The sequence below is a fragment of the Gallus gallus genome, chromosome Z, assembly GCF_016699485.2.
Source record: "Gallus gallus isolate bGalGal1 chromosome Z, bGalGal1.mat.broiler.GRCg7b, whole genome shotgun sequence".
NCBI classification, from domain to species: domain Eukaryota; kingdom Metazoa; phylum Chordata; class Aves; order Galliformes; family Phasianidae; genus Gallus; species Gallus gallus.
The window spans coordinates 58206927-58218801 of NC_052572.1; positions in this window are offsets into that span (position 1 = coordinate 58206927).

An 11875-nucleotide genomic window follows, 5' to 3' on the forward strand; every position below is an offset into this window, starting at 1 on the left:
AATAGAAGTGTCTTCTAATGTTACAAACTGAAAACTTTGACAGCCATGATTTGCATTGGTGTCTATGCAGAGTGCTTTTGAAAGGTCAGACAGCCCAGACCTCTTGCATAAACAGAGCATAAACTGACAAAAGGAGTTCTTCTGTTGTTGCAACTATCTACAAATTGAAGCCAACAAAAGCAGACTGTGAGTGAGAAAGCAAGGAATGAATATTTAGAGTTAAGGACTACTGGTGGAAGTACTACAGAGATGAGTATTGTTCCCCATAGGTCTGTATTTGAACCGGTGCTCTTCAATATCTTTATCAATGGCATAGACAGTGGGATTGAATGTGCACTCTGCAAGTTTGCTGATGACACCAAGCTGAGTGGTTGACATAATAGAAGGAAGGGATGACATCTAGCGGGACCTGGACAGACTTGAGAAGTGAGCCTGTGTGTACCAAATGAGGATCAACAAGGATGAGTGCAAAGGTATTGCACTTGGGTCAGGGCAATCCCAGATATGAGTACAGACTGGGAGAAGAAATAATTGAGAGCAACCCTGCAGAGACAAACTTAGGGGTCCTGATGGATGAAAAACTCAGTGTGAAGCAGAAATGTGTGCTTGCAGCCCAGGAGACACCATATCCTGCACTGCGTCAGAAGAAGCGTGATAGCAGGGAGAGGGAGGGGATTATTTCTCTCTACTCTGCCCTTCTGAGGGCACATCTGTTGTACTGCACCCTGGTCTGGGGCTCCCAGCACAAGAAGGATGTGGAGCTTTTGGAGCAGGACCAGAGCAGGCCATGCAGATGATCAGAGGGTTGGAACACCTCTCCTGTGAAGAAAGGCTGGGCTTGTTCAGTGTGGAGAAGAGGAGGCTCTGGGAGACCATATTGTGGCTTTCCAGTACTTTAAGGGAGCTCACGACTTTCTAGATGGTCTGATAGTGATAGGACAAAGGGAAACAGCTGTAAACTATATAAGTGGGGAGACTGAGGTTAGATGTTAAGAACAAATACTTTGCTCAGAGGGTGGTAAGGCATTGCCCAGAGAAGCTGTGGTGCCCCATCCCTGGAGGCACTCAAGACCAGGTTGGATAGGGCCCTGGGCAGCCTGAGCTGGGAGGGGGGCAGTCCTGTCCATTGCAGGGTGTTGGGACTGGGTGGTCTTTAAGATCCCTTCCAAACCATGCCATCTTGTGATTCTGTGATTCTATGACTATGAATGTTTTTAGCAAAACCACACCAGAAAAAAATTCTGCCAATCCGATCTGGCTTGGCAGCACCCAAATACTTGAACAGAAGAGCTGATTTCAAGTGACAAAATGACTGTCCCAAATCTCAGAAAATTGCATCAAATCCATTACCACAAATATGGCAACACTGTGGCCCAGTAAAAACTTATTCTGCTTTTTTAAAGGTGATCATTCCCTCCACGTTTGCTATTTTTACAGTTATGTAAACCTCAATCATAACCCTCTCAGCTTTCCCCTCTCCAAACTACAGGTCAAGTGAAGGCAGCTGTTACATTCTCTTTGTCACTTAAACTTGTAATTATCTACACCAGAGATCTTCTCCCACTTCTTCAGTTCTATGAGGTACTTTTGTTTCTCAACACTTAGCATCCAACCACCTGACAAGAACTTCAGTATCATCTGCAGACTTGAAGCTTCCACTGTTGATTTCCTTCTACAAGTCGCAAGTGAGGATATCAAGGGATATCAAGGGAAATTGGAGGCTTCTGTATCAGATCATGAAATCTCCATCCTTGGAAGCATTCAAGGTCCTACAAGACACATCCTTGAACAATTTACTGTAGCCAGACCTGCTCAGAGTAGGTCTGATTAAGGTTAGATGACCTCCAGAAGGTCACTTCCGACCTGAATTATTGTCTGACTGCAAATCTCCTTCCTCCCAATGGCTGACCACTAAGCCCTGTCCTTCACTTCCTCTTTTTACAACAGCTTTCAATCAAAAACAAATCTCTTGTCCTATCTTGTGGCAACTTATTTTCTTTACAAAGTTTAATGAGCTTTACAAAAAGCTTCTCAAAGGCTTTTGGAAAATGCAGGAGGATTATTGTACTCACACAACCCTCTTTATCCACATACTCACTGCCCTTCTTCCAAACTCCACTGATGCCCCTTCCACAGGGCACCCAGAGAGGTGCAGAACCACCCCGCCACAAGATGCTGCTGTAGCTGAGGTAGGGACAAGATGGCATACCCCTGGCTTATTTTGGAAGTTCTGGGCTGTTATAATCCACCCTATGATCCCCTGGATAAGCATTTAAGTCTGAGTGGCCCAGTGCATGAATTCCACAGGGGGACATGCCTCAAAATTGCTTAAAGTGCTCTTTCATAAGGCCTTTGCTCGCCCACATTTTTGTTCATCAGTGTGTAAAGTTTGTAGGTTTTGTTTCTAAAAAGACCTTACACTGGTACAGATAATATTCATTACATTAGGTAGATGAAGATGGTCTGATAAATACCAGTTAAGCATGTGAGATAATGTGCATTTTAAGATGAGAAAATGAAGGAAAAAAAGATAATATCTATTAATATAAATATGCACAGATAAACATTTGTGCAGCAAAGTTGTTTATGCTGGTGTCAAAATTCATAATGAATCATAAACAAAATCTCTTCATGAGTAGGTTTTCCCTTTAAAGTTACCTTCCAATTCTTATTACACAACAGCACTTCCTCAGAATTAAAAGACACGACACACTGTTAATTAGCTGACATCTTTCAGCTAGTCATTGTATGGTCATTCCACGCTTAAAAATTTTGTTTTGGCTTCTCCAGATGACAAGACTGGAGCACATGCTTGGAAGGTATCTGTCTGCTTGGGAACTCTGCTGGATGATGAACTGTACAGGTGATGTGAGAACTGGCAGATCATAGAAGAGCATAAGTGAAAATGTCCTTACAATTGCCATTATTTTGATGAGCAGAAGCCAGTCAATCTTGTCTCTATAGGAGTGTTAATTGTTCTCTCAGTGCTGAATGGTACATTTTTAGAAAACTAACAGGAATTTAGTATCCTCGGGGCTTTTCCTCCATTAGTCGATACAGTCAAAGTTTACTGCTAAAGGCTGACATTTGTACAGACATGGACCTCGTTACTCCCTGAGCTTTACTTCCGATGGAAAACAAGCTTGCAATTGCTCTCTCTGAGAAACAGTGAAGAGGTAATTCCCAGCAGTGTGTCGGACTTTTTACTTTCACAATATTTTCTTGGAATACTTCTCCTTGGAATGCTTTTTATTTTTTTAATTTGAAGTACATAACTACACTAGATACTTTGCCTTTGACGCAATCCAGACATTAGCATCACAATGTTATGTTTTACTTTCTCTAATTTGGAACAAATAAAAGTAACTACAGATTACCTTGTATTTATTGCTAGTCTAAAGATTGCAGATAAAAAGTGCCTGATTAGAAGCTGATGTTTTGTGATAATTACTTTCAGTGTCCATTGCTTTATTAATTGTATTGCAGTTGCAAGGTAAACAAAAGACAAAAGGCCAGACTGATCAGCATGAAAGAAACAATCAAAACTGATTAGCTTTAAAGTCCAAAAGTTTTCATAATGAAGGAAAAGAAATATTTAAAGAAAAGAGAAAAAAAAGGAGTTTTCCTATATTATAATAATATGCTGCTCGTGGTAGTGCAGAAAAACTAAAGCAGTTGATGAAAAGTTTGAAAAACGAGCAGTTAAGCAGTAGCAAAAGATGGTTGGTTGATGTAGATGAAAAGAACACACAAGTTGCATATCAGGACTGTTTTCCACTTGATATCTTCTAAGGGATGCCAAACGTTGGAATTAATGATTTGTTTAAACTTGTTTATTATTTACTATCTCTATTTTCTTATTCATGCCAGATGTGGTACTTTTCTTACGTACTTATAAACAATAAAAATTTCCATTTGCTCTGCTATAAATATCATAGGAAAACAACATGCTCTGTTAGTTTGAAGTGCTGTTATTTTGTCTGAATTTCATAAGTTGTTTTTCCTCCTTTCTTAATGTTAACCTTTCTGTACTGAATAGCCCCAAAAGCAAAAACAAACAAACAAAACAAACAAACAAGAACAACAACAACAGAAACACACAAGGTGCTGCTTTCAAAACTCACGTTCATAGCCCATTAACTGAAAATTGTGTTCTGGACCTCTCTCAGAAACCAGTTTCCAAGAGGTAAGTCTGACCTCACCACTTACAATTGTAGATGATAACTCCATATGCATCAATTAAACTACACCAAAGGTCCTAATATTCCCTTATTGCCAGTGGATAAGGTTCCAAATCAGAATGTTCTAATATTCTTATAATCTAAGGGTGGACTGTAAATACTACTTAAAAGTAGCATTTGAGGTACATGTTTAACATTTTTTCTTTTCCTTCTCTAAAAAAGTTTACAAAAACAAACAAACAAACAAAAAGATTCAGGCTTTTTTTACAGGAAAAAAGGTTTGGTGGCTCTTGCTGATGATTTTTGCTTTGTTTTGCTTGTTATATTTGAACCATCAGTAAGCTTCACATGATTTTCTACACTGAAGAGTCTTTAATTACATCGTGATTTTCAGTTACGTATTTGGCAGCAACTTAAGTTGCAGCGTTGACTGTAGATTGTTATCTACAGAAATCTTGCCAGGGTTGCCTAACAATGCTTTTTCATACCACAAAAATAGGAAAATAAAGGACATGATGATTGAAAAAGACCAAGTAGAGCACAGCATTTGGGAGGAAGGTGAAAGTGTAAAACAAGAAGTAAGGAACAATGTCAACTGTTTTCATCTTAATAGTAATAGTAGGTTACTATAAGATTCTATGTTTATAGTCTTTTTTATGTATCCTACAATCAGTTTTTTTTAATGACTCTTTTACAGAATAGTTTTGTTCTTTCCCTCATTTACCCTTGTCAGAAGTGCATTCTGCTGGGATGGAATATTCTGGTCTTACTCATGATTTTCCTCTTTGAAAGGCAACTAAATAACTCTCGCTTGAAGTCTAGAAGTGAAAACACGAAAAATTAAAAGAAAACATATGAATAGAACTTCTAAAGTTTTCAGCCTTTAATGTATTTTGCTTCCTCTTCTCCTTACCAGTGAAAACTTTGCACTAATTTAAAATGGAATTGTCATCAATGAGTTAGTAGATAGAGAATATTATGGAACATACTTCTAGAGATTCCTAGACATGAATTAATTAATTTAGTTTAATTCTTGTATTTTTATATGCACGGTTTAGCACATATTTCTGTTAGAAAACCTGCTGTTTCAAAATCCAGTCCTTAAATGAATTTAATTCCTGAAGAAGTCTGCAACAATCAGTCAGTGAGAGCAACAAATCTGATAATATCAACATAATTTATGAACTCTCAAAAAAAAAAAAAAAATTAGCTAGAGCCTGTTATAGCCTTCACAGACTTCACACAGAGTGAGAAAAGGTTTATATCCACCTTCTTCCAACCTCAGTGTTATAGTATGGAACACATACCACGATTAACTATTGAATAAATATTTAGCAGTTTAAACTTCTCTTCATAAGCTGCAGAATTTCTAATTTAAACAAAGATAAACTGTTTACACATGACTACTTAAGGCATTTGCTAGTGATGAGAAATGCTTTTATGATCATCATAATGACGAGAAACCATTCTATGGCTCTAACATTTTGAATTCAGTTGACAGAATTCTGCAACTAGTGGGTGACTGCCCTGCCCACAGCAGTGGGGCTGGAACTGGATGATATTTAAGGCCTATTCCAACTGAAGCCATTTTATGGTTCTGTGATTCTTCGATCCATCTCAAATTATGATGCACAGTTTGCGTTGTACAGAAAACAGATCCTTTACCTGAATTTGCACTGTCCAACTTGGCCACTGTAAATATGAGAAATCTTTTTGAAGCACATAATTTAGATAACTTAGGAAAAAATTGTAGTGCTTTTTTTTTTTCTTTTGCCTCCGGCTAGATAATACTTTTTTGCAAGGGCAAGAATGATATCTGTTACTAGCTTCATCAAATCTAGTTTCACTCCTAATCTGTCAGTCTGATTATTGTGCGTGGTTTAAAACTCCAAGTTTGGAGTTTCTCTGTTGGCTGCCTTATGGTCCGTGGAGAAGTTTTGAAGCAGTGAAGCAGTGTTTTCTGAAAGGTGGATTTTGCAAAAAAGCATGGGAATTAGCACTCTTATTCCCTAGCAAATATTATTCCTATGGGTATACGTATATAGAACGTACACATTAACATTACCAGCTAGCATTCATAAATCCAAAGACTTTCCATTTGTATTGATTCTTAACTGTTATCAGGCAAGGAGGACTTTAAGGCCTAATGCAGAATTGCTCCTGTTCTTAAAGGCCAAACTTTTGATTCTTTGTCCTCTGACTCATTTCTGTTTCCATGTGCACTCTGTTGGCAAGATTTAATTTTAATTATCAATAATGTAAATTCTTTCCACTAGCCTGCAGAATCAGGACTCATTTCCAACAATTTGAGGTACATAACTTACAAATAACATCAGGTATTGTATGGATCTCTCTTAAAGGTCTCTTTTTACAATGCTATGTGAGACTCAGTTTTAATGTTACTTCTGCTTGCATACAATGTGAGAAAGTGCTATCACAGAGAAGAAACAGCAATGTAGGAGCAAAAAAAGAGCCAACAACAAAATGAAGTACAACAAAGGATAGCAAGGTAAATTTAAAACTGTCCACTTAAAAAGTTTAAAAGAATTTGCATGAGGTGTTGAGGGAGAATTTAAATCAAGTTCATAAAGACATTTTGTCTTAGGATACTAAAGGTGGGGTGGTGCAGGAACACACTAACTAATGTTTACTTTTATAACTTTATAATACTAGCTGTGAGTGTCAAAATAAATAACCAGATTACCACATTTCTTTTTCTAATTGCAACTGTCAGAAGTTTCATTTCTTGTCCTCCTTACTGCGACAAGCTACCCATACTGTGAAGTTAACTGAAGTAGATATTCATAGACTATTAAACAACCACAGTTCTTCAGCAGCCTTACTGATAAATGCTGTTCTAAAATAAAGTCATACTAAAATAGTGATTTACTTTGAAAAAACCTGCTCTTTTACAAACTGACTCTTAATAAACTCCACATCTTCTAGAGAAATATAGTGCAAAGTATCTTATTCTAATCTCCTAGCCCAATGACTACATGGAAGAGAAATAGAAGATATTTATATCTTTTCAAATGTTTGGCTTGGAAAAGAGTTTTAATTTGTAAACTTCACATGAAGAAGAAGAAAAGAATTTCATGTTAGAAAAATGCCAAGGGAGGGTATTACAGAAATGCATGTTCCCATACACAACTTTGATTCTCAGAGCTGGGTATCTAAACTATGCACCTACATGAACAACACAATTCTGAAGCTGAACAAGTACATCCATCCTGTTGATGTCAGTAGAAAAATCTTGCTCTTTCAATTAAAGGATGTAAGATTACAAACATCAGTTTACCCTGTTACAGGTAATGAGGATTACCTGAGGCTCAAAATTATTAAGGTATTTTATAAATGATGTGTACTGTGAGGAAATACTAGAGAGTCAAAATACAATTCCAAGTTTCAGTGTTCACTTTTAACAAGTTTAAAAATCCCTGAACGACTCTCCATTGTAATTGATGAAATTCAAATTCCAATACCTTCAAACAGGTTCTGCATTCTTAATTTCTTAGGTAATAGATTTGATTGCCATTTCTTTACATTGAAACATCTTGCAGCATTCAGAAGTGAGCACGTGCCTAACTTATATCTTGATACTGGAAAATAAATCATATTATTTCAAATAGTAAGATGTTATGAAGTCCTACAGCTGATCTAAATGAGACTGGCCAGTAGTATCAGAAACCACGTGAAGTGCCCAGTTACAATGGAATGCAGTTAGTTAGAAGTATGGAAATCTTTTAGATGGCTCAAAGATACCTTAAATGATATGTTTGATGTTTTAGGGAGAAGACATATTACGTGATAACATAAATGACAGCAAAACTTTGCTTTTAAACTAATTTCTGATTATTAAACATAATGGCAAAACGAGCATTAAAGTAATGAACATTATTACTGGGAAATTGAAATGAAAAAGTTAATTATAAACAAGAGAAACCAGTAGAGTGACGTTAAAGTGCTACCTGTGTTTTAAATTGAGGTTGTGCTTTTATTTCTAATTTATTCATTTCCAACAGTTATTTATGCTTTCCCTTTTCTAGCCCCCTTATTCTGTTCTAGTATAATCATCTAATGTAAATTTGTGTGTTTCTTTTTGATGTTTTTACAATTAGAAATTTAATTACTTGAGCACAATAAAGACGCTTTGCTGACTGATTCCAAGTTCTTCAGAGGCTGTGCATTTTATTGTCTGTTACTGCATACTATTTGTTCTTCAGACAAACTGATTAAGTCTGTCAGGTTTTCAGCCCAATGACAGCACTTCTGGCATTCAGAGCAGGTAGTCTCTCCACCAAAAAAAAGCCATGAACTAATAATTAAAATGATATTTGTCTCCAATGTTTATAGTACAGTGTCACTTAGAGCTTGAATGTGTTAAGTCTATTACAGATGTGAACATTTCTCATTACTTTCAAAGACTTTCATCCTTGCTAGAATTTGTAAAAAAAAATTAGACAAGTCAGTTCAAACAAATTTTAATGGGCAATGGCTTGCCTCACATTTGTCATTTTCTTGACTTAATGTCTAATGATTCATTTTCACACAGTGATTATCTGAAACCATGCTGAAGAAAGGTGTCGTTTCATGTAAAAGAGCTTTCTGTTCTTATTCATTCAGAAAAAAAAAAATGAAAAAAAAAAAAAAAACAGGTTCGCAGAATCTTGGTTCACATATGGGATGGGACCTAAAGTTAACATACACTGTTTATGTTAATTTTTGCCTTATTTGCCAGGAATAATGGTGACCATTATCATTTCATCTTGCTAGAAAATTGTGACAAGCTTTTAAGATCAAACTTGTATATTACTCTGTTACAGTTTGAGACTTAGGCAGTGCAGTTAAGGTAAAATAAAGCACAACTGTCAGAGAATATTTAACACATACGAATAAAAAAATGAGGCATTGGGCCTTAAGTCCTGAAAAATAGTCTATGTGCCAGAGTCTTCTTTTACCTAATAAACTCACCTTTGAATATGCACTAAGCAGGGAGCAGTACAGGATTCTTAAATCTTGCTGTAAGGACTTTCTGTAAAAATGTTAGTTCTTTTGTCACTCCAGAAGTTTGGCCCCTAACTTCAAGGCTGCCATGATTTTACATGTGATAAAAAGTTGGTATGAGGCACACTGCTCCATAATGCCCAAAAAGACGAACTGCATGTGTTAATACAGTGGGATACTATCACAGCTATGATTGTGCTTCACAGCCAAATGAAGGCACTGTATAAAAAAATATTAAGAAGTCATAACCTCATAAAAAGGCACTTCTTTTAAGCCGCTACATCACTCCTAAATTTTAAGGGTTAGGTTTATGTATCTGAACCCAGATTCTCAAACTCTTAGAAGGATGAAAGAAGAGATGATCTTGCAATTATCTATTTATCCTTCAACCTGTGTTACAGCATAGCAGCTAAGCTTTATTTACAGGAAAAGTTTTTATAATAGGCATATATATGCAGAATCATGTACTTTCGCTCCTCATAATCTGAGAAAAAGAAACCCATCTCCTCTAACTATGGAATGTGCCAGGTACCAGCAAGTGTTCTGCAAAGACTTCAGCTTAGCTGAGTAAGCAACATGATATGCTTTCAGGGGGATGCATCTGCAGTTAAAGCTGGGAAGTGTGTGTTCCAAAATACCACTGGTTTTTGAAAGATCTTGCAAAGGGTGAATGCTGCTTGTTTTGGAAACTCAGTTCCTCCTCTTTGAAATTAACTACCTTAATTCTGTTGGTTGTCTGGCACATTGCCCTCTACTGTTTCATATCCTCGGCTGAAAGGAAACTTGGAGATGGACGGTGTGTGAAAGACCTCGATAGAGCCTTAGTCGTATTCACGCTTCTCTAACAATGATGTCATTCCTGAGGTAAAGAGAAGATGGTGTTTTACATGAAACAGTAGGTGTTGTTCAAGGATAGCAGACTGAAGGTGTACTCTTTACTTCAGCTGGGAAAACCTGACAAAGTAAGCAGGCTAAGATTCTCACTCTCACTCTTCCCATCTGCAGCACCGTGATGAGGAAAATTTGAGGGACCAGTGAGAATTTTATACTCCTTGATAATCTACCTGGTGACAAATCACAAGCAGTTCCAGAAGCAACACTATCACACAACGCTTCAGTCTTGCCACCCAGGTGTTGTAAAATGTGCTGTAAGGAATAGCCATAAAAAATCAATACAAATTTCTACCTTTGTTTTCCAGTGTTAGCGGTTACCTCCACCAACACACAGCAGGAATCATCTGACTGCAAACTTCTTGTTGATTTATGGATTTCACCGGTAGCCAGTGATGAGCCCACGAAGGCACATGCTGTTCCTGCAGGGTGCTGACTACTGAGCTCTGGGTTGAACTCCAAACAGCCAGGTGCAGGACACATCCAGCAGATTTCTGGCAGCCGACTTTGTACATGTAAGAAGTAGCTAAAAATGTCACTGCTTAAGTAATGGAAAAGCTAATCATTACAGCGAAAGGTCATAAACTGCTGCCCTCTGGAAAGGACAGCAACTCTGTGTTGTTTTCCTTATCTAAAATCTCAGGAAAGGGATTTAAAACAGCTCTGGCTTTGTCTCTATTCAACTTTAAAAAAAAAAATTAAAAAAGATTTATTTTGTTCAGCTTGAGAGAACTTTTGATTTATTTTATTTTATTTCGTTTTGGTTTTTTGTTTCCATTTTGCAATGAGGAGAATGGGGGATGCTGCATGAGTGAATGCCAAAACTTCATTTCATATTATTTTGCCTCATATTCATTACTTACACTTTGCTTTTCTAAAGAAATACTTACTCACCTAGAACACAATTAAGAAACATTTAACATGTCAGTTTCTGCTTCTGTTGCACAGCTATAATAAGTGGATAACACCATTCACCAAAGAATTGCCAGAAAACATTTGAAAAATGCAGAATTGTTATTGCAGAACATTCATGTAAAAGCTTGACAGCCAGATTAACAACACTGTGCCCAAATCTTCACTAATAAAATACCTGTACTGCATGGAAGTTCTAAAATAATGAAAGAATTGTGAGAAATGCAAACATGGGGTTTTTTTTGTTTTTGTTTTTGTTGTTGTTGATGTTTTGTTTGTTTGTTTGTTTGTTTGTTTCCTAGAATAATGCAGTGGACACAAAAGTGGCTGCCTCAAATGTTAAAAACCTCAGAGATGCAGTGTTTTGTCATAATAGTCCCATTATGGATATGGTGACAATTCATCTTGTTTCACTTTTCTCGGTAGATAAAGCTCGGTAGATAGAGCTCGGTAGATAGAGCACGAAGAGATGATCTCAAGCTATACCAGGAAAAATTTCAATTGGCTATTAGGAAGAATCACAGAATCACGGAATCACAGAACTGTAGGTGTTGGAAGGGACCTCCAGAGATCATTGAGTCCAACCCCCCTGCAAAGCAGGCACCTACAGCAGGTTGCACAGATAGGCGTCCAGGCGGGTCTTCAGTATTTCCAGAGGAGACTCCACAACCTCTCTGGGCAGCCTGTTCCAGGGCTCCATCGCCCTTACTATGAAGAAGTTCATGCACATTTGTGTGGAACTTCCTGTGCTTCAATTTGTGGCCATTTCCCCCTTTCCTATCACCATGCATCTCTGAAAAGAGTCTGGCCTTATGCCTTTGCCTCCCACACCTTAGATATTTACAGACACTGACCAGTCTTCTTTTCTCAAGGCTGAACAGAGCCAG